This window comes from Trachemys scripta, chromosome 7, assembly GCF_013100865.1.
Source record: "Trachemys scripta elegans isolate TJP31775 chromosome 7, CAS_Tse_1.0, whole genome shotgun sequence".
NCBI lineage: Eukaryota > Metazoa > Chordata > Testudines > Emydidae > Trachemys > Trachemys scripta.
In genome coordinates, this window is record NC_048304.1 from 35,356,781 (window position 1) to 35,378,716 (window position 21,936).

General features: G+C 45.1%; 1 protein-coding gene across 2 annotated transcripts in view; it reads right to left on the bottom strand.

The window, feature by feature from the left end:
* The window catches only part of FBLN2 (fibulin 2), a 196,363-nt gene that overhangs the window by 151,195 nt on the left and 23,232 nt on the right, over positions 1-21,936 (bottom strand). The gene's annotated exons all lie outside the window — the stretch shown is intronic.

The window sequence follows — 21,936 nt, forward strand, 5'->3', positions numbered from 1 at the left end:
GGGGGCTGCCCGGCAAACCATGAAGCCGGTAACGCTGGGGCAGCCCTTTCCGCGTGGCTGGGAGTGGGAGGGAGGAGGGGGCGGAGTTAGGGCCGGGTTGGGGCGGGGAAGGGGCGGAGTTGGGGCGGGGCTCGGGTGGGAAATGGACGGGGCCAGGACCCTGTGGAGGGTCCTCTTTTTTTATTTATTAGGTATGGTAACCCTAAGCTACAGCAGTATGTACCCAGGATCCTGGGCAGGTGGGGCCTGTTGCCATGGCTTCTCTGCTATTAGTACTTGAGTTAGGCCAGGGGTTGGCAAACTTTTTGGCCTGAGGGCCACATCGGGTTCTGAAACTGTATGGAGGGCCAGTGTAGTGTATTAAATTGCTCCCCGTAATAATGTGCTACTTACAGTGTACTACTTACGGCTGCAAGTCCTGCTGCTCTGAGCGGCATGGTAGGGGGGGCGGGGAGTGGGGGGATTGGAGTGCGGGGGGTTGGATGGGTCGGGGGTATTAGGGAGGCAGTGGGGGGGGGGATAATACTTACAGCTGCCAGTCATGGTGCTCTGTAAGTAGCACATTCCTACGGGGATCAATTTAATACACTACATCCCAGTGGCTCTTGCAGCTGTGTTGCCCGGCAGGAGCTCACAGCCCCACCTCTGAGAGCTCTGGCAGCACGGCGAGGCTGTGGGGAAGGGGGGACAGCAGGGGAGGGGCTAGGGGCTGGACTCCCCAGCCGGGAGCTCAAGGGCCAGGCAGGATGGTCCCATGGGCCACCATAGTTTGCCCACCTCTGAGTTAGGCGGATCGAGGCTAGCTTGGGTATGGCTACACACGCTGAAGTCTCACCTCACGATTGAAGTGTAAACATAACTTAGGTCACAGGAGATATTAAAAGTGGGAGAAAAGTTAAGGTGCAAGACATGCAAAGCAGAACTGAGAGCAGATTCCAAGAAAGAGAACCAATCAGACAACACACCATCTACTGTAATTATTTACCCACTTTGTACCGATGTTATGATGCTGAATTAATGTTTTGATATGCTCATAGAAATGTGTGGCAAGATCAGCATTACTATCTGCCTGTCAGCCAAATGTGGGCCAATTTATTTCAGAGGAAGGTGGGTCCCTCAAACCAAGTTTTTGGAAACCTGTAGCTTAGTATACAACTAATCAACCAAATGCTAAACTATAGAATTTTTCACTTGACCAGAGCTCATACTATGATGCTTCTCCAGGAAGTGCAGCTTTGGAAGCAGTGTTTGCAGTCATGAAGTGATAAGCAGCCCAGCCCCAAATATACCGTAGGTCGGGGAGGGGGAGGTGTTTGGAGGAGAGGAGGTGGCGGGGTTGTGAGCCACAGCTCAGGTGTAATGTTTCAGTACTTCCCCTCTCTGCAACTCAACCCAAACTAATGAAATGAGTATTTGCCTCACATATACAGAAATTCACCTGTCACTGGGGGATCGTGGAAAATCCCCAGCACAGCAAATCCAAAAAGGGACTCAGGGGGATGATGGGCAGCTGCAAAAAGAAAGATCTACATATGAATGTGTACATGTGTGATGGGTGTGAGGGGACAAATGCTCACCCTACCCGCAGTGCAGACGGAGGAGCTGGGCTCTGCCTCAACTCCCTGGCACCCAGCACACCAGGGTGATTGTGGGTCTAAAGGGTGCAGCTGAACCACACTAATGCCAATGCTATGGGGACCTCTCCAACTATACAGCTGGGGGGAGAGTGGAGGCTGCACTGGATTTTCCTCACAGAAGCATGAAAGCACATGAGCTTTGACTCAGGAAAACCTCCCTGTTCAGGATAGCACTAAAACACATGTGTGACGTTGCAGTCTATATGATTTTATAAAAATTTGATAATGAGTGAATACAATGTAACTGGAATATGCTTCATGGAAAAGGTCTCTTGTAAGGTATCATTACAAAGCTTATAATCTACTGAGTGTGGTCATCCTATTTGTATAAAGGTATCACTCTTGTATCTGAAACTAGAAATATGAAATACAATAGGCCCTCAGAGTTATAATTATGCAAAGTGTGGGCCATTAATGGTGGTTTGGAATCTTAATGGCTCCCATCAACCAGGACAATTGACTGGATGGCTCTGTTTGCAGGCAAGCCTTTCTGTGAGTCAGGCTGGGAGGAATGAAGGCTTGGGGTCTTAGAGTAACATGTGATCATGTCACATGAACTGAAATCCATCTTTAACCTGGTGCTTTTCCAGTGGGGGGGAAGGTTGGAAACCCAGAGGGACAAAGGATTCCCGCCTTATGCAAAAGATATATAAAGGGGTGGAACAGAACAAAGAGAAAAGGAACCATCATGAAGAATCCCCTAGCTACCAGCTGAGCTGGAACAAGAGCTGTACCAGGGGAAAGAATTGTGCCCAGGCCTGGAAGGTGTCCAGCCTGAGGAAAAAAACTTACTGAAGCATCTCTATTCAGTTTGATTAGACATAGATTTGCGCATTTTATTTTATTTTGCTTGGTGACTTACTTTATTATGTCTGTTACTACTTGGAACCACTTAAATCCTACTTTCTGTATTTAATAAAATCACGTTTTACTTATTGATTAACTCAGAGTATGTATTAATACCTGGGGGAGCAAACAACTGTGCATATCTCTCTATCTGTGTTATAGAGGGCAAACAATTTATGAGTTTACCTTCTATAAGCTTTATACAGGGTAAAACGGATTTATCTGGGTTTAGACCCCATTGGGATTTGGACATCTGAGTGTTAAAGACAGGAACACTTCGGTTAGCTGCTTTCAGGTAAACCTGCAGCTTTGGGGCAAGTAATTCAGACCCAGGGTCTTTGTTGGAGCAGACGGGAGTGTCTGGCTCAGCAAGACAGGATGCTGGGGCCCCGAGCTGGCAGGGAAAGCAGGGGTAGAAGCAGTCTTGGCACATCGGGTGGCAGCTCCCAAGAGGGTTTCTGTGACCCAACCCGTCACAACATGCCTTTCTGAAATGGGGCTATTGTGCTTTACAAAACCAATGAAACACAAGGTGCCTAACAAGATGACCAAGATTCAAATTTCCACAATGCATCCCGAATACAACCCACTGTATACATTATATCAGTGGTCCCCAAACTGTGGGGTGCGGAGGAACATTTGGGGGCAGGGAGGAAGCACCACCCAGCCCTGCTCCACCACCAGCTCTGCTCCAGCCCCAGTTTCCTGCCATGGCTCCACTTCTGGCCTCACCGCCAGGTGAAGCCCCAGCCTCGGCCCCTGGCTCCAGCCCCGTCCCAGCCTCAGGCCCCAACCACGGCCAGGCTGTGGCTCTGTTCCCAACTCCGCTCCTGGCCACAGATCCACCCCCAGCTGCAGCCCCTCCTCAACCCCTGGCTTCCAGTCCAGCCCTGTCTCCAATCGCACTGGGGGGGCATAGACAGTGTAAGAGGGGGCACAAGGTAAAAAGTTTGGGGACCACTGTATTATATCCTGGAACATAATTGCATACAACCTGGCCAGGTACTTAGTCAGCTCTGTTATGTAGGAAATCTGCTTCATTATTAATCTTTTAAATTAAAATAAATTGGTTACATTTATAAGAAAGAAATTATCCAGTCCAGAAAGTTGAAAACCAGCGTATTTGCACCTAAAAATCCCTCTAATTCCACAACACACACAAATCTGGAAGAAATAAAAACAAATTTGACAAGATGCAGCCAACACAGCCAACACAGCCAACACAAACTTCTCTGTGCTCACAACATCCCAGTACAGTTTCCACAAGCAAACAGAACTACTGTGCTTTCACAGTGCACATGAAATGCAAGAGAAGCTCCTCACCACAGACTCCGACTGCACAACACATGTGCAGAATATTCTACTATATGTAGGTAGTGCAAATTTGGCAACACTTATTACACACATGCCATAACAAGCATGCAAAATTAGTTCAACACCATGCATGTAGGGGTGTATGCAACCAAGATGATACTCACATAGCACTGTGAGGAATGTAGTATAAAAATGGATATAGATTAACTAAAATAGGTTAGAACACACTCAGAAAACTGTGGGCCAAATTTTCCAGAGTTTTGCCTGAGAAAGAATGGCAGGAGGACTGGACCATATAGGAAAATTTGTTGGTAGGCAAAATTAAATTATTCAATTTGGTCAGGACACAGGTGCTTGTACCCTGTTCATGTAGGAAGTGTTTTGGGATCTTGCACTTCTAAAGTTCTTTGTGGTGCTCATCCTTTGCTCCCCTCTCAATCTTCCATCTTCCTCTGATACATTCAAGTCTTTGTCTCCTTCCCTCTCTCTTCCTTCAGCTGGCATACAAAGAGTTTCTATTCACTCTCTCCAACAGAAATTTGAGAGAAAAAGCAGCAGTGATCTCATGGACTGTGGCATACAAGTTTTGAGAATTTCCCCCGCAAGCAATTAAATTACTACAGTGCTAATTAAAACTCACTCTTTCGAAAATACTTAGATGAAAGGATTTAAAAATGGCAACAGTACAATACTCCTAAGGCATTTTGAACCTAACAGCCCTTGGCATGTGGGGATCTATGATGCAGGAGACCACCTCCATTCACTAGGGAATGTGTTGTTTTAAAATTGTATATAAGCATCAGTTGGAAACCTGTCTAGTTACTTTCTAGCTATATTGGGAAGTCCTGCTGGAACAGTTTTTTCTTTATTGAGGGAAAATAACCTAAGTGAAAGGGAAAAATATGGTAAGTGTTCAACTGAGTTCTGGGGTCCCCTGTCTCATGGATTATATAGGAAGTGTTTCAACATCGTTGACAACTGTACCTGCTGGGTAAAAACTGAAGCGGAACAGCTATGTATGCTATCGCAGATTTATGCTCCCCTCCCCAGGCAAAAATGCTTCAAAGTCAGCTAATGTAGTAGGTCTCTCTCGGCTCATCTCATCTTCAAGTTAGAATCCAGAGTTTTGTATATTCTAATTGCATTAGATCCCCAAAGTAACAGACACGATTTGGTTTCATTCTGACAATGGACTCCTAAAGAGTGATGAGTCATTTGTGTCAAAATATATCTTGCCACTATAGTCTAATATTTATTGGGGTAAATAAATCAGTCAAACTTGTCTAGACAGTCATTTTCATGATTAATGTTGAATTTCCATTGCAATCCGTTGTAACATGTTAACTGCACAGTAAGTTTTATTTTATCCACATCAATCTCTTTCTTGTTTTGGTTTTCTCCATGACTTTCCATACTTGTGAGAGAGACAGATTTCAGTAAACAGAGCTAGGCACACAGAACTCTGTGAATGTACCTCTGTCGATCTGCAACACATGTGCCTGCAGACTGCAATCTTGGGTTCTTCTGGGAATACATTGCCAATCACGAGTTTTTCTCCCATATTGTATGGTGGTTTTCTAATGTAACAAACACCCACTAGAATCTAAGATCAAACTCTTTCTTTCTCAACAGGATCCAAACCTAGTTCTCCAGAGACTAAACGCTGCTTTCAAGAATCAACTGTAGCAGCAAACTGATGTCTTTCTTCAGCTGCACTCTCCTACACATAGCTGAGAAAATATAACTTTCTTCTCTCTCAGCTGTCAGAATGTGCTTGGCTAAAAGTTTGTGCAGAGCCAAAACGTGGGTATGGCAATATGTCATACTTACAAAGATCACACCAGAACATGAGCTTCTTAGTTCCATAAGTAGAGGGGAGTCCATGCCTGCGGATTGGCTGGGAGAACAATGAAAGAAGGTATCAGAGGAGTAGCCGTGTTAGTCTGAATCTGTAAAAAGCAACAGAGGGTCCTGTGGCACCTTTGAGACTAACAGAAGTATAGGGAGCATAAGCTTTCGTGGGTAAGAACCTCACTTCTTCAGATGCAAGTAATGGAAATCTCTAGAGGCAGGTATAAATCACTGTGGAGATAACGAGGTTAGTTCAATCAGGGAGGGTGAGGTGCTCTGCCAGCAGTTGAGCTGTGAACACCAAGAGGAGAAACTGCTTCTGTAGTTGGATAGCCATTCACAGTCTTTGTTTAATCCTGATCTGATGGTGTCAAATTTGCAAATGAACTTGAGCTCAGCAGTTTCTCTTTGGAGTCCGGTCCTGAAGTTTTTTTGCAGTAAGATGGCTACCTTTACATCTGCTATTGTGTGGCCAGGGAGGTTGAAGTGTTTTCCTACAGGTTTTTGTATATTGCCATTCCTGATATCTGATTTGTGTCCATTTATCCTCTTGCGTAGTGACTGTCCAGTTTGGCCAATGTACATAGCAGAGGGGCATTGCTGGCATATGATGGCATATATAACATTGGTGGACGTGCAGGTGAATGAGCCGGTGATGTTGTAGCTGATCTGGTTAGGTCCTGTGATGGTGTTGCTGGTGTAGATATATGGGCAGAGTTGGCATCGAGGTTTGTTGCATGGGTTGGTTCCTGAGTTAGAGTTGTTATGGTGTGGTGCATGGTTGCTGGTGAGAATATGCTTAAGGTTGGCAGGTTGTCTGTGGGCGAGGACTGGCCTGCCTCCCAAGGTCTGTGAAAGTGAGGGATCATTGTCCAGGATGGGTTGTAGATCACTGATGATACGTTGGAGAGTGACATGACAGTCTGGACCTATACATAGAATGCTTCCGCCGACGTGCACAGGCAGAAATTGTGGAAAAACAACATCGCTTGCCTCATAACCTAAGTCGTGCAGAACGCAATGCCATCCACAGCCTCAGAAACCACCCTGACATTATCATCAAAGAGGCTGATAAAGGAGGTGCTGTTGTCATCATGAACAGGTCTGACTACCAGAAGGAGGCTGCCAGACAGCTCTCCAATACCAAATTCTACAGGCCACTTTCCTCAGATCCCACTGAGGAATACACTAAGAAACTGCATCATCTGCTCAGGACACTCCCTACACTAACACAGGAACAAATCAACATACCCTTAGAGCCCTGACCGGGGTTATTCTATCTACTACCTAAGATCCACAAACCTGGAAATCCTGGACGCCCCATCATCTCGGGCATTGGCACTCTCACTGAAGGACTGTCTGGATATGTGGACTCCCTACTCAGACCCTACGCCACCAGCACTCCCAGCTATCTCCGTGACACCACAGATTTCCTGAGAAAACTACAATGCATTGGTGACCTCCCAGAAAACACCATCCTAGCCACCATGGATGTAGAGGCTCTCTACACAAACATCCCACATACAGATGAAATACAAGCTGTCAGGAACAGTATCCCTGATGATGACACAGCACAACTTATTGCTGAGCTCTGTGACTTTATCCTCACGCACAATTATTTCAAATTTGGTGACAATATATACCTCCAGACCAGTGGCACCGCTATGGGCACCCGCATGGCCCCACAATATGCCAACATTTTTATGGCTGACCTGGAACAACGCTTCCTCAGCTCTCGTCCACTCATGCCCCTTCTCTACCTACGCTATATTGATGACATCTTCATCATCTGGACCCATGGGAAGGAGACCCTGGAAGAATTCCACCATGATTTCAACAGCTTCCACCCCACCATCAACCTCAGCCTGGACCAATCTACACGGGAGGTCCACTTCCTAGACACCACCGTACAAATAAGCGATGGCCACATTAATACCACCCTATACCGAAAACCCACCGACCGCTATGCCTACCTTCATGCCTCCAGCTTCCACCCTGGTCACACCACACGATCCATCGTCTACAGCCAAGCCCTGAGGTACAATCGCATCTGCTCCAACCCCTCAGACAGAGACCAACACCTACAAGATCTTCACCAAGCATTCTCAAAATTACGATACCCACACAAGGAAATAAAGAAACAAATCAACAGAGCCAGACGTGTACCCAGAAGCCTCCTGCTACAAGACAGACCCAGAAGAGAAACCAACAGAACTCCACTGGCCATCACCTACAGTCCTCAGCTTAAACCTCTCCAATGCATCATCAGTGATCTACAACCCATCCTGGACAATGATCCCTCACTTTCACAGACCTTGGGAGGCAGGCCAGTCCTCGCCCACAGACAACCTGCCAACCTTAAGCATATTCTCACCAGCAACCACGCACCGCACCATAACAACTCTAACTCAGGAACCAACCCATGCAACAAACCTCGATGCCAACTCTGCCCACATATCTACACCAGCAACACCATCACTGGACCTAACCAGATCAGCTACAACATCACCGGCTCATTCACCTGCACGTCCACCAATGTTATATATGCCATCATATGCCAGCAATGCCCCTCTGCTATGTACATTGGCCAAACTGGACAGTCACTACGCAAGAGGATAAATGGACACAAGTCAGATATCAGCAATGGCAATATACAAAAACCTGTAGGAGAACACTTCAACCTCCCTGGCCACACAACAGCAGATGTAAAGGTATCCATCTTACAGCAAAAAAACTTCAGGACCGGACTCCAAAGAGAAACTGCTGAGCTCCAGTTCATTTGCAAATTTGACACCATCAGATCAGGATTAAACAAAGACTGTGAATGGCTATCCAACTACAGAAGCAGTTTCTCCTCCCTTGGTGTTCACAGCTCAACTGCTAGCAGAGCACCTCACCCTCCCTGATTGAACTAACCTCGTTATCTCCACAGTGATTTATACCTGCCTCTAGAGATTTCCATTACTTGCATCTGAAGAAGTGAGGTTCTTACCCATGAAAGCTTATGCTCCCAGTACTTCTGTTAGTCTCAAAGGTGCCACAGGACCCTCTGTTGCTTTTTAATGAAAGAAGGGAAAGCCAGCTTCACAGCCTAATCTCCCTTCCATTAAACCAGCACTGTGGGGTTGGGAGTAGGTGGGCCAGCAGGTCTTTGCTGGCTTCTGAGACAAGGCAATTTAAGTTACTGCAACAGAGTTCACAGTAATTTGTGCTACTTTCCTTTCCATAGTGTGGAACCCTTCTCCCTTTAGAGGTTGGTTATGACAGGTAGGGAGCTGCAGTCAAGCAAGGCCCTAGTATGAAGTCTTCTGTGAGAGCCATGCTCTCAAGGGGCTGCATGGATCCTGTCCCTGCTGGGAGAATTCAAGGGAACCTCTGCAAGGAGTAATACCCATGAAAGGATGACTGGGTCCTCATTCAAGAAAACTTCCACTGAAGTCAATGAAAGTTTGTCTGAGTATCTACTGCAATTCTTGTTCCATCATTTGCTTAATTATTATCCCAAAGTGATATTCTCCAATCACCTGCATGGCACAGACACAGCATCAGTATATAGTGAGCTACCACCATCGCCTCCACAAGAAGAGAGACCACACACCCAGTGTGTGAGGGTGTTAGGTATAAAGCTTAGGGGCTAGATTCTGATATCCTTACATATGTTGGGTGGTACCTTACTCTACAAGTGCTCTCATTGACTTCCACGGGACCATTCACTGAATGAGTTACTATTCAGCATGGCATCAGAATCCGGACCAGAATCAAAGTCCACTTGATCTGATCAGGAGAATTGCTACAGTGAGACAAGAGTACATGACGTGAGTACTGCTTGCTGATGTGATATGGGGCAGAAGCAAGGTAGGGAAAGAGAATCGGCAACCATGAGCCTCAGAGGATGTCTTAGGAACAATCTGGACAACATGGGATAAATACTATTGCACATTAATTCTTCTTAGAGCACTGGTAACTTCCAGTGCACATGACAGGAACACAACAGAAACTGTAAAAAGCACAGGGTAATGTGTGAACTGATCATGTTGTCACAGTCACAAAAATAAATCTGTCACAATGTCACATCAGTGAAGGTAGCCATGAAGACAGTCCTCTAAAAGACATGTTTTGAAGACCCATAGTGTTTGTCAGACCCTCAGAGAATGGACTGGCCACAGAATTTCCACAGGTTTTTCTGCCTTGTTTCATCTCCCTTTTCGCTTTCTTCCTCTGCTATTTGCTCCACTTGACAGACCTTATAGCACAGGGGTAGGCAACCTTTCAGAAGTGGTGTGCTGAGTCTTAATTTATTCACTCTAATGTAAGGTTTTGCGTGCCGGTAATACATTTTAACGTTTTTAGAAGGTCTCTTTCTATAAGTCTATATTATATAACTAAACTATTGTATGTAAAGTAAACAAGGTTTTCAAAATGTTTAAGAAGCGTCATTTAAAATTAAATTAAAATGCTGATCTTACGCCACCAGCCCTGCTCAGCTCGCTGACAGCCTGGGGTTCTGTTCACCTAGGCCGGCAGCGGGCTGAGCAGGGCCTGTGGCCGGGACCCCAGACCTGGGGGTGGGGGATGTTTCAGGGGTCAAAACAGAGGGAAGGGGGAGGGGGCTCTGGGCAGAAGGCTGGGGGGGGGGGGGGGTTCAGGGAGCGGGGCGGGGGGCGGAGGTGTGTGGGGGGGTGTAGGGCAGAAGGCTGGGTGTGGGGGGGTTCAAGGGTCAGGGAAGAGGGCTGGCGGTGTGAGGGGGTGCAGGGCAGAAGGCTGGGTGTGTGGGGGGTTCAAGGTTCAGGTCAAAGGGCTGTGGGCTGTGGGGGGTGCAGGGCAGAAGGTCGGGTGTGTGTTGGGGTGTGGGGGGTTCAGGGCAGAGGGCTGAGGGTGTGTGGGGGTTCAGGGCAGGCGGCTGGGTGTGTGTTGGAGTGTGGGGGGTTCAAGGCAGAGGGCTGGGGGGTGTGGGAGGTGCAGGGCAGAAGGCTGGGTGTGTGGGGGGGTTCAAGAGTCAGGACAGAGGGCTGGGGATATGGAGGATGCAGGGCAGAAGGCTGAGTGTGTGTGGGGGGGTTCAGGGCAGAGGGCTGGGGCTGTGGGGGTGCAGGGCAGAAGTCTGGGTGTGTGTTGGGGTGTGGGGGGTGCAGGGCAGAAGGCTGAGTGTGTGGGGGGTGCAGGGCAGAGGGCTGGGGTGGGGGGGATGCAGGGCAGAAGGCTGGGGTGCTCGGCTTGTGGGGGTGCTCCCAGCCCCCTGCCCTGAGCGGCTCATGGCAGGGGGCTGGAAGGGATATGCCCTGTTCCACCCCCTTCCCCCAGGCTCCGTCCCTACCTCTCTCTGCCTCCTCTAAGGAGCTGTGTGCACGCTGCCGCTCTTCCCCCTCCCCCTCGCTAGGGCCATCAGCTGATTGGCACAGGGAAGGAGAGGGCAGGAAAGCACCACCCTGGGGGAAGAAGCGGGGGAGGGGGGAAGCTTGGCTGCAGCAGAACCAAGCTTCTGCCTCCTGCCCCCGCAGGGGAGAGCGGTGGGGGGGGGGCTGAGTGGGGCTGGGGGCCGGGACCGCGGCAGGGAGCTGCATGCCAATCAAAATCAGCTTGCGTGCCATGTTTGGCACGCGTGCCGTAGGTTGCCGACCCCTGCTATAGCACTTAATTCCAAGAGTATACTATGGTGCAATTGTTCATTACTTGCTCCATCAGGGTTTGGCACATCTCTTCCCCTCCACATGGATGTACAAGGAAGGGGGCCAGGAAGCTCTAAATACCACCCCCTTCACCCAGTCTAATTAATACAAAAAGATTTATGCACCATGGCTGTAGAAAAAAACAACAAAATATGATGAACAAGTTTAGACAATTGCTCTAGTGTAGCACACACACAAAAAAGTGAATCTAATGCTGTACAAATTTGCTAGAAGATGACAACAACGTGTAATACAGATCAGGCCAAATCCTACAGAACCTATCAGACAAGACTCCCATTGACTTCATAAATGTAGATAAATGAAGCATATTCCAAACTTGTGCACCAGCTAAATAGCTCATCACTCTCTCATTCATTATTATATCTTCCCATTACTCAACATTCTGTTGTAATTCACCTTCCAATTCTTCAGGCTATTGCACATGGCAGTTGATTGGCTTTTTCCAGGGCCTTCCAGAGGTGCTTTGCATTGGCTTGCTCTCTTACCTGTTGCTTTATTTATCTTTCCATTTGGTATAAGGCATGTTTCCAAGTTTTCAGATGCAGATTTCGGAGATGGCTGCAGGGCTCTATTAGATTGCCTCAACAAGTTAGGTGCCAATATAAATGGTATTTTAACTTTTAGCTCTGCATATTTAACAGGAGCAAATTTGCAATAGCATACAAAATTGTTCCATTTTCCAAAGCCTTTCTCCATCCAGCCTTGCAATCTTCTTCACCTCATCTCCCTGGTTTGGGCAAGCACCCTCTTCTCAATCATTACGATTGCTGTCTTTCCTTTATTTACATGGCATTTTAAAGCAATTTTCATTTTTTCTGGATATTCTTGGCTCCACACAACATACTGGATGCACGCTTGTCACAGGGCAGGTTTTTCCACTGGTTTCAAAAAAAGAGCCTGTCACTGCAATTTTCTTAGGATTCAGGTACTCTCTTGATCCTGGAAGCAATCTGGGTTGGGTTTTGTGATCTAATTTCAATACAGGCTTTTCCTACAAGGGAAGGGGGGAGAGTAGCTGGCATTATTGAAGAAACAGCCTCATGGCCATATTCCCTTCTAGTAGAAAAGCACACAGAAGCGGGATCAGAGGAGAGGAGCATTCTGGGAGATTTTTCTGCATGGTCTTCCCTCTAGTGAGAGAAAGCAGGGGGGATGTAGATTTGCAGGCTGAGTCTTCTCAAACCTCAGTCATCTCTGGTTCTGTGTGTGGAAAGGGGAGTCCCTTCAGCAAAGAATGAGAGGCCATTGACCACACTGGTAGTGTAGATTCTGTAGGAGCTGCCTTCCCTTCGACTGGACTGTTCCTTAAGACCACACAGAGCAAGCCTGGATGGGCTCTAAAGGGAGGTTATGGAACTCCCTAGCTGTATAATCTCTGGCTCTCCATATGGAAAGCTGAACACAACACATGAGATGGAGTTGGATAGTCTCCTCCCTTGCTACACCCTCTTGCATCCTCAGCTCTCTCCTCAAATCTCCATGGCCATCCACTTCAGACCAGGAAGGGCAAGATGGGCTACAGTCCTGACACACACACACACACACCCCGCATGGAAAGGGTAAGATGATCCAGCCTTGCCACCTAGCATCCACAGCCTCCTTAATCTAGGTGTCAGTTTGTCGTCTTTTTGCCCATAATGTTTACTAGACTGGGCAGGGACGGAAGAGAATTTTTAATTATTCCCATGCATACCTCTTCCCCCCTCCAAAAAAACAAACTACAAGCACACAATGGACTGAAGACAAAGCATTATCCACAGCAGATGAAACAGGTCTATCAGGTGTATTATGTTAATTATAAGTTTTCTGTGTCTTTCGTGAGTCTCCAGTTGCACCCAAACAACCTGCTCCCCTCTCAGACTGCTGACAATAATACTTCCAAGACGGGATTATTATAAACACTAAGTAACATCTTTTAGCTAAGAGCAAAAATTTTTATTTTAATGGAGGACAAAACTAGGACATTTGGTTAGAATGTTCTCAAAGAAATGTTAATTACCACTGACTTTAAACAAGTGGAAATCAAAGCCCACCATTTGTGGAGCGCTTTGAAAAGTTCTAATGCCAAAATAAAATGCACTGGAAAGAAATCTTCAGTTTTCTTCATGAATGAAAAGTGAAATCCCTGTAACTGAAGGCTGAATCTATCATCCCCTTACTAAGTCTCCAACTGCAGATGTAATCCATCAATCAAAGCAGCTCCTACACCAGCTTTCCATAAAAGACAATAGAATTAATTTTGTTTGCTGGATACAGAAATGTAAAAAGATGCATGCCTTGCTATTTCATCTAAATTCCTATCATTCACAAACAATATTGCCAGATGTAGCTACTAGAAGTTACTCTCACAGTTCCTCCCCATTTTCTATCCGGTGTTTATTTTTCAGTGAACTGCAGTGATTGTAAAAAGCTGTTAAAGCGAAGTTGAAGAGTTGCTACACGACTCTCTGGGCTTGAAATTAAATTGTTCTTAGGCTAATAGATTGAGCATGGGGCTGAGAGACAAGTTCTCTTTCTGTTTCCTGCAGTGCTATAGATCAGTTGGGTAAAGATGGGCAAGTCATCTAGTCCCAGATCCTTAAAGGCATTTAGGGAACTAACTGCCATTGATTGATTAAAATGGGAGTTAGGCACATAAATGCCTTTTGAGGATCTGGGCCTAACCTCTCTGTGCCGCAATAGCCCCATTTTAGAGGTGGAGGAACTAATCCTTAGTGGCAACAATTTTCAAGTTGTTTGATTTGAAACACTGAGCACCTGTTCTCTGAAAACCAGTCCCCTTTAAAATGTCTCAAGTTAGTTACTCACAATTCTGGCACCCAAACTTACTAGCCCATTTTAAAAATCTTGGCCACTGATCTTTGTGAAGTGCTTTGACATCTTTAGGTGAAAATATTTCATATGGGAACACAGCATTTGTCCAGTCTGTAGCTTTCAGGTTGTTATTTACATCCTAATTATCATTACCTCAGATCCTAATTTTTTGAGATAAACAGCCATTTTCCTGCCCCCCTCTCTCAGAACTCAATATCCTCTGTATGCCTTGGATCTAGGTTACTCTATGTATTGTAGATTTTGTATTATCGACCATTCACCTTCTTAGTTGTATCAATCTATCAGCTTGTTCCATTCCTATTGATCTCAGTCAAATCTACTGCACTGCCCAAATCACTGAGTTCCCCACTGAATCACCATTATTAATCACGGGCAGCCATTAATCACCAATGGCTCTCACCACATCTCTTCTCTGCATCATAGTCTGTTCCTTCAAACTCTTGCACCATCTCTTGTTCCCTTGAACCTTCCCCTTCTGTCCCCACCACATCTGTTTTTTCCTCTCCCCCCTTCCCTTTTCAATCTCCCACACTCACAAATCCATAAACCACATGCACACTACTCTCCCTGCTTCTCATCTCCAGTGACATGAGTTCCAGCTCTCCCTTTATCCCATCCTTTCCATCTTCCACACTCTTCCTTGTCAACACCTTTGTTCCACTGACCCTCTGACGTACATCTATCCCCAGTGTCCCTCCTCCATTTCTTCTATTCCCTCTCGAACGTTTGCTCCATGTATGAAAAGACCACTGCCATCTGTGACCTCTTCATCTTCTCATACGCACGGAAGCCTGGCTCCTGGACTCTTTCCACTGACCTCAATGGGTTTTGGACAAGGCCCAAAATGTCTGAGATGTATCCTGAATTTGGATGATTAATTCCTCTGAACAAGGACAGTGTCTTTTCCTGTCTATTATATAGCATCAGCTACTAACATACAGTAATTACAAATATAGGGTTTGTTCTAATCTTCAATATTTATGAACAAATTCTGCCCTTGGATGTATGCATGTGGCTCCAAGTTTTATAATGAGTTTGCGGTTTGGTACCATGTTTACCCTACAAACCAGAATGGTGTTAGAAGATCTAGGCTCGTTTCCTTTTCAAGTTATACATTACATTTTTTCATTACCTCATGAAGCTGTTGTGGTCTTTTACATAAATAATATGTGACTTATAATCCTGCATGGAATTTTGCTTTAAAGCTTGTTTATTAACAAGTACAAGTGAACCACACTAACAAAGCTAAGAGTCTGATCTCATCAACAGCTATTACCAGGCATAGGTGGACTCATTGGACTTCAATGGGACTGTTCACATGCTTAAAGTTAGGCATGTAGTTAAGTACCTTGGTGTATTAGGGCCAGGGCAGCAAGTAAGCACATACAACTATAGAAATGTAGGGCTAGAAGGGACTTGAGAGATCATCTTCTAGACCATCCCCCCACGCTGAGACAGGACCAAGCAAACCTAGACCATCCCTGCCAGGTGTTTGTCCAACCTGTTTCTTACAAATCTCCAGTGATGGGGATTCCACAACCTCCCTTGGAAGCCTGTTCCAGAGTTTAACTAACCTTATAGTTAGAAAATTTCTCCTAATATCTACCCTAAATCTCCCTAACTGCACATTAAGCGGATTCCTTATCATATCTTCAGCGGACATAGAGTACAATTATTCACCATCCATTTTATACCAGTCTTCAAATATGTTAAAGTGCTGTGATCAGATTCCCCCTTAATCTTCTTTTCTCAAGACTAAACATGCCCATACTATTTAACCTTTCCTCATAGCTCAGGTTTCTAAATCGGAGAACTGGTCTGAAATCAACAAGATTATTTTGAATTCTAATCCTGTCTTCCAAAGTGCTTGCAACCCCTGCCAGCTTGGTGTCACCTGCAAGTGTTATAAGCATTCTCTCCACTCCATCATCCAAGCTATTAATGAAAATATTGACTAGTGCCGGACAGTCACCCGTGGGAACCCTCAAGATACATCCCTCTAGTTTGACAGTGAGACACTGAGGACTACATTTCGAGTATGGTCTGTCAACCAGTTGTGCACCCACTGTGACATACCAGGATACAATCCAGACTAGTGAGCAGTTGTGCCACCCCGCCCTGCAACTTTGCGTGCCTTACAATGCTTTGCTGAAGTAACTCCCAACTGAGCTGCTCACAAACAACCTTCCAGCATACAAGCCCTGAACGTCTGTGTGTGACTGCAGTCTGCCAGCCACACTTGGGGTCACCCTGCAGTATAACCAAGACTGGTGAGAGCCAGAGTGTAACCCAACACCTCCACACTGACATTTCCCTCCAGAAATGTATGTCCCGTACCGCCCAGCCCCCTCCTAAACAGTACAAAATATTTTAAGCCTATTAGCCCTTAAAGGGAATGATCTCAATTTAAACACATTGGATTAGATAAAAATAATAAAACAAGTTTATTAACTACCAAGAGATAGATTTTGAGTGAGTACAAATAAGGAGGCATAAAACTCAGAAATGATTACAAGATAAAAAACATTTACTAATGCCTAATTTAACAACCTATAATCAGATTCAAGCCAAGTTTTTCACCACCCGCGTTCAGCGTCCTACTGACCAAACTCCCTCAGTCAGGGCCCCTCCTTCAAAGTCCAACAATTGCTTCCTTTTTCTCTTCAGGGGCAGTGAATGCAACAGGCAGGGAGAGGGACGGGGTGCCTTGTGGTGTTTGTCCCTCCTTTTTATAGTTTCAGTCCCCCTCTTGAAAACCATTTCCAGATGGGCACTAGGTGTCAAAGAGTCTATGTGGAAGGATATTTTCTGCTGGATTTTTCACCTGTTTGAACTTCCTTTGTCTTCCCTTCCTGCTTGAAGACTCTGTTTACTACTTAAATGCAAATTAAGCAGAGCACACATACCGTTGTTTAGGACAGACCTAGCTTCTGTTTGGGCAGAGCTGTGGGGTTTGGAACATGTGTCAGTAACATCATACAGGGAACTCTTATAACTTTACATACAATGTTGCCATACATATTTTATCAGGATGATACTGACCAGCAAATTATGAGTTTTCAAATTATACCATACAAGACATGCCTTGTACAAAAATTATTACACTAGTGTGTAGGGTGTGAACACAGGGTTGTATTCTGTCACATCCACCTTACAGCAATTTCCTCTAGACCACATTTCCTTACTTTGCTTATGAGAATGTCATGTGGCAATGCCAAAGCCTTACTAAAATCAAGATATATCGTGTGCTTATGTCCTTACCTAGTCAGAACACCACATAGCACATGTTTAACTTTAAGCACATGCTTAAGTCCCATTGACTTCAGTGGGCCTTAAACACGTGGCTAACGGCTGTCTTGAATGGGGATACTACCTGGCATAAGATTCTGATTCAGGAAAGTAAGTGTCCTCAGATCTGACCCTAAGTTTGTAACAAACTTAAAATTCATAATCAAAGGGCAGTGTTAAGATTTATTTTATCTTTTTTTCTTAAATTGCTCACATAACACCAAGATCATCAAAAGTCAGAATTAGACTCTTCCTTTCCTGTTCTCTATTTACTTTTTGCCTTGCACAAGTAAACTTGATTCTCCCCCACCCCTTTTTCCCCCCCTTAATTTTACTGTTGACTTTCACTTTCTGGTTCTTATACACTAGCACAATACTATTCTGCCTGAGTTTCCCAACATTGCATGGAATAGGTCAGTTCCTAAATAAATAGGTGAGTTTTATGGAATTTTTTGGAAAAAAATGTAATAAAAACCTTCCCTTTTTATACTAGGCCAAATACAGATGCTGGTGCTATGGTGGTGCAGAGCCAGAATCTTAGATCTTGCCAGGATAATTAGATATGTCAAAGCTTTACTCCATCTGTAAATATATATACAGACTGACTCCCACTAACCTCAAATGAAAAAGATCATTTCAATGAAATTTTACTTCATGGAGGAATATATGTAGCTAAATAATGAGAATGCTCCTTTCTCTTTGTCCACATCTTGTTTTTGTTGAACAAATAAGACATATACACCTTTACCCCAATATAATGCGACCCGATATAACACGAATTCTAATATAACACGGTAAAGCAGTGCTCCGGGGGAGCGGGGCTGCGCACTCCAGCGGATCAAAGCAAGTTCGATATAATGTGGTTTCACCTATAACGCGGTAAGATTTTTTGGCTTCCGAAAACAGTGTTATATCAAGGTAGAGGTGTAGTAAATTAAGGCTGATTTTTATTAAAATTAACAATACTCCAAGCGTGCTATGGACTAGTGAATGCAAATTGTTTGAATTTGATAGTCTCCATATAAAATGTTCAAACTTTTTGACAGTGTTTTTTCCCTTTGATAGGAGGTAGCTTTCCTTCTATTTTCCAGTAAAAGAAAATTATAAACATAAGAGCAATTAAGCAAGAGAAAATAAACCTTAATACAAGAAAACGAGAATGAACTAATATACAGTGCGTCCACACTAATTCCACATTGTGATGCTGGACTAGACTATAGAGGAAATAAAATGAATATGACAGAAATAAATGATGTGCAGGAATCCCTGGAGAGAGAAAGTGCCCTATTTCTATTAAAAGAGAAAAATGCAGTTGGATGGGAAACAGAGTCAGATCTCAACAGAAATAAACCTGAGTGATTATCGCTAAAATGCATCTTCTATTATGTCACAGAAATGCCACCTCAGGTCATTACAGTTAAATTCGGTGTGTCCCCTGCCTTTTCAGCTTGCAATTTCCCTGGAATTTTCCCCACTAATGAGGCAAGATTTGCCCTCCAGCCGCCTAAACTGGAAGATCTCCTAAAATCTGCCAGCAGGAAGGGACACCCCTGTGCAGAACCCTTCTGCAACTGAGCCACACCCTCTGGTTCGCTCCCCTACCCTGCAAGAGTTTTCACACTTATGTAGGGCAGTCACAGGTTCAGATCCAGTGGGCACAATGTTCAATGGGGAGGGGAGAGGTTTACAGAACTTTAAACGAACATGAAACATACATTCTTTCCATAATCATATCTAAAAATTAATTAATTGAGACAAGAGTTTAGACACTGTGATCTTAAATAATCCAAGTATAGACAGGATAATACACTGGACCAAACTGTGGACAGAGACATGCGTATATAGGTTATGGACCAAACTATGGACACAGACATGCCCAGGGAAGTTGCGGAATCTCAATCATTGGAGATCTTTAAGAGCAGATTAGACAAACACCTGTCAGGGATGGTCTAGATAATCCTTAGTTCTGCCATGAGTGCAGGGGCCTGGACTAGATGACCTCTCGAGGTCCCTTCCAGTCCTATGATTCTATAAAACACTCTGGCTCTAGAAACATGGCAAGTTTAAGGGAAATATTGTGGTGACAATGCCACAAAGTTGTGCCATTGTACCTGCCCTCCATTTGAGGCATAAACCCCAAACCAAGTGCCCTCAACCACCCAAGAAATGTTGGTTGTCTAGTAGATCAGCACTCAAGGAAGTGGACTGTTGAAACTGCAGTGGGGAGCGTGCCACCCAGCTGGGGTAGAAAGACTTGTGTGAGACTAGTGTGCTAAAAATAGCAGGGTGGATGTTACAGCACCAGCCTGCCCAGACTCCCTGGGTCCAAGCTCAGGTGGCTAGCCCATGCCATTACCTGTCCTGCAACCACCACACTGCTATTTTTCATGTGCTAGCTTAAGCAGAGATAGAGCATCTTGCTCCACTCGGGCTGGGAATCATGCTCCCAGCTGCAGTGTAGATGTACCCATAGGTGCATCTGAAAATCCAGGTCAGTCCTGAATTGTGTAGAGATATCAGGAAGGGAAGAAGGATGGTCCAGTAGTTAAGAGCAATAGCTCAAGACTCAGGTGATCCAAAGATTTAATTCCCTGCACCACCACAGACTTTCTGTGTAACCATGAGCAAATCAGTCTTTCTGCACCTCAATCTCCATATGCAACATGGGGACAGCAGTACTTCCCAACTCCACAGGGTTATTTTAAGGATACTCCAGATGGAAATCATAGGATCAGGACCCACCATATTCTTTTTTGGTACATATGCTCCCCGCAGCTGAGTAGGTAAGAGGGAGACCGATGTACATGGAATGGAATCTGGGTACAAGGAGAGGAAAAGCAACCACACAGCTCTACAACTACACCCCCATCTGGTCCTTCAGTGGCTCCAATGTAGATGATCAGCTCTGTACAGCCAGAGACACATAAGTTGAGGGAAGGGTGGAAAATCTAGGACATCCTACAAAGTACATGCCCCTCCGAAGGCAGTTTAAGTTACAGTGCCAAAAAGGGTTATAGAAGATGTTGGTTCCCCATCCTAAGCTTTTTCCAAACTGTGGAGCGGTCTGTGGAAGGTAGTTGGTGAGGTGGTGACAAAAAGCTATACTCGTACTGCAGGGGAGGAAGAACCATGGTGGACTATACCAGGGGCAAGCAGTAGGAGCCTGGATAGATTGGGACCATCAGAAACTGCCCTCATTTATGCAGCTCTCATTCTTTCACTCAGTCTACTGCCCAAGCCCCCTCTTCTGATGTTAGTCCCACCTTCTGGCCAAGAATAGCTGTGTGACTGCGAGGACTGATACTTCCCTCTTCCACATGTTTTATGGCCAAAGAGTACCACATCCCCCTTAATACCTATTTGATAATAAATATAGATGTTCTTGTTTTCTAGGAACTACTTTGTTACAGACTGAGCACTGTCTTCCATATCCTAGTCTTCCATTTCTTTAATAAATAAATAAATAAATCGCCCATTTGGGATCCATCTGACAAAAATGACAACACCCCATTCTGGAGAACATAAATAGCACCTGGGAACAGGGACTATCTTTTTGTTCTGTGTTTGTACAGCACCTAGCACTGTGAAATCCTTGCCCATAGTTAGGGCTCCTAGATGTTATGGTAATACAAATAATAAATAAATAAATAAATAAATAAAAATAATAATGTGTGTCACCTGGTCAAATACAGCAATGTGCTTCCACCACAGCAGCGCACAAAACCTGTTTTTCCTTCTGAGGCGGATTTCAAATCATTTGAATCTACCCTGTTTACTTTACACAAATCCTGTTTCTTCCTTACAGATGGATACGATCTGTCAGGGACCAGGAACATTTTATCCCATAGCAAAACTTGTTTAAAGTACCATCTGTTCTTCCTGCAAGGGCACACTAATGCCAGAAACTATTTAACATTCCATCTATTCAGAGCATATATTGGCTAGTTTATTGTGAAAGTGGAGTAAGGGATAATTTTGAGCCTAACAATAGACTTTTTATTGGCATTTTCCTTAAAAAACAAACAGTATCCAATATGTATTAACACACAATGTTAAGCAGCAAAAATACACCATGATCTGGACCATAATGGGCTTGACCCTGTTGCCATCAAAGTCAATGGAAAGGCTTTCCACTAACTCCAGTGGCATTTAAACTATCCCACTCCATTGGCCCAGATTTATTGGGCTAAGTTCAGCTCTCATATATACCTTGGTGTTTATCTAGAGTAACTCCTCTGATAGGCCTGTCTACACTGGGGGGGGAATACCGAAGCTGAAGTCGATGTATCTTATTCCGACTTACCTCCCGTCCTCATGGCACAGGATCGACGGCCGCGGCTCCCCCGTCGACTCCGCTAGCGCTGCTTGTTCCGGTGGAGTTCCAGAGTCGACGGGGAGCGCATCGGGGATCAATATATCGTGTCTCGACAGACAAGACGCGATATATCGATCCCCGATAAATCGATCACTACCCGCCG